Below are 2,454 nucleotides of genomic sequence, written 5' to 3' on the forward strand. Positions count from 1 at the left end.
ATTGCAAGCTCTAAATATTACACTATTCACATGCCAAACGTATAAGTACATTCAATATGTAAGAACTAAAATACCATAATTTTATTTCACTCTAAAATAAGCACTAATATATTTATTACATTTAATCTTTCTACATCTGCTTCTGATTTTCCATTTATATTTTGACCAATTTCCAAAACCTCAATCAACAGCTTTCACGTGGGTGAGGGGGGTGGAGCTTTGTGAAAGTTCTTAACATTTCTTGTTGCTTAATCATTTGTTAGATCAGGCATGGCGGAGATATGTTGGTATCTGGGGTACAAGAATACAGACACTGACTCATATCACTGACTACAAACTTGTAATTTGACACAAGGCAATGTTCTGTTCAGTGATATTTTTGGTAGGCAGAGTGATCTGCCAGGAATGTTTGGCTTCTTGGAGTATTTGTAGAAAGTTTGTAAGGTAACAGTGATTCTATGAAGTGGACAGAAATCAACTGGTATTGGAGAGACATTCAGGAGTCTAGAGTATATCCTCTTTGACTGAGTTCTCAATTAGTTTAATTGTGGCCGGTTTGGTTCTGTAGACGTATGTCTGCTAGGGACCTCATGAAGACCGTTTGTGCACTTCTTACAACTGTTGACTCTGAGACGTATTCATCTTCCTTTAATTTGGGATAGATTCCAAACCCCCTAAAAGCCTGTTTCATAAAATCCTCCTAAAATACACATGCAACAGCCTCTTTAGACATAAAGCAAATGGCACGTCCAAGCAATATCTTTGGAATAGTGTGGGTAATTCGGTATGAGGTGCGGAAAGAGCAAATGTATAATAATTGGAACCCGTCTTCTGACTGGTTAACATCTACAACTATTTTGTTTGTAGATATGTTTCCAATATTGAAAGTTCTCCTTGCAATGCTATTGTAGATTTGCTGATTATTTTAAAAATGTATATTAAAATGGAACACCTTTGCTTTTTTGTGTGGGAATTCCTATCCCAGCACAGAATACCTGCATTATTGATAATGTACTTTGGGACATGTTGGGAATTAGTTTAACCTTAGTGGTACACAAAGACCTTATGATAAACTTTGGATCTGATTTCGCACCTTATCATGTTGTTGCATTCATTCAAAAGGTTTCACTCTGTATTTGTAGGTGAACATCAGCGCTGCATTTGAGTGTCCATCTAGACTTGGTCCTAACACGGGGCTTGAACACACAACCTTTGACTCCGAAGTGAAAGTGCTAACAACTGCTTATCTGAATATGAGCACACCTAAAGCATCTCTAGCTGTGGATTTGCAGTTTTGTCCACACAGCATTGAAGACGATTTAGAGCAGTTGAATAGCTCAAAGGGACAAAATGATGACCAGAAAAATCAGGCTTTCGTCCTCCTTTCCACCTATTCTATGTTCAGATAATGAAGGCTTTTTGGCCTAATAATTTCATCTTTCCAGAATACTAAGCCTGCTGTCTTCCCTTTACAAGCTGTTTCTTAAACGTGTCTCGGTCCCTGCCTCTTAACCCCCTGGCAAATCTTTTCAGTAATGTTGTGCATAGAAATACTTCCAGGTGTCTATTCTCACCTTGCTCTTTAGAATAATAATAATAATCCTTGCATTTGATATAGCACCTTATCGCGTTTTCGGGACATCTCAAAGAGCTTCACAGAATATACTGTAAAGTGAATTGACTGTATATTTTGTGAGTGAAATGCGGCAGCCAATTGCGCACAGCAGTGTCCCACAAACAGTCGTGGATTGAGTGACCAATTATTTTTTTTGAAGGAATTATTACACCCAGAAAAGCAATCTGCCAACTGACTAACAACTGGATTCCTACTTGCTGCTAGGTAAACAGTGACGTGTGGAGTAAGGAAACTTGCCCAACATTTGGCCTTGCTGGGAATCGAACCCAGGTCTCTTGCTTGTCAGGTGAGTGCTCTAACCACTGAGCTACAGGACTCCACCTCTTCAACCACTTGTTCTGCAATCTTAGTATATCAAAGTAAGGTTTTCTTTCTTTCTCCCATTAAGCATCTTGTATCCCTTAACATGATAAAGTTTGTCTAAGGTGATGGAGGTGATGGAGGTAAAGGTGATGGAGCCCTTCCCTATCTTGTCATTCCTCATAGTTTACCCTTAAAAATGAGAATCAACTGGATCATCCTTCAGGCATTGGAGCTTTCCTAGTTCCAAAGGATTTTTCTGTTGACTAGCACGAAGGAGTTGAGCAGTTGTGAAATTTCTCAGGCCTGGGATTCTGTTATATAGATACAGATGCAGTAGGTTGCAGATTTACAGTTGATAACTGTGGCATTGGTAGCGAGTGATTCAAGTACAGTAAACTTCTGATCACTCAACCCTGGCTTATCTTGTCATTACCACTTATCAATATTCTGGTTGCATTTATTTACATATTGACACATATGCCTCTCGCCACTGGATAACTCATCAATGATCCCTT

At 38.9% G+C, this 2,454-nt stretch overlaps 1 non-coding gene across 1 annotated transcript; it reads right to left on the reverse strand.

The window, feature by feature from the left end:
- Positions 1-1,881: 1,881 nt before the first annotated feature.
- trnav-gac lies at positions 1,882-1,953 on the reverse strand. Its single transcript has one exon. It is a non-coding gene; the product is annotated as a tRNA-Val (tRNA).
- Positions 1,954-2,454: the final 501 nt, after the last annotated feature.

The sequence above is a fragment of the Callorhinchus milii genome, unplaced genomic scaffold, assembly GCF_018977255.1.
Source record: "Callorhinchus milii isolate IMCB2004 unplaced genomic scaffold, IMCB_Cmil_1.0 Scaffold5, whole genome shotgun sequence".
NCBI classification, from domain to species: domain Eukaryota; kingdom Metazoa; phylum Chordata; class Chondrichthyes; order Chimaeriformes; family Callorhinchidae; genus Callorhinchus; species Callorhinchus milii.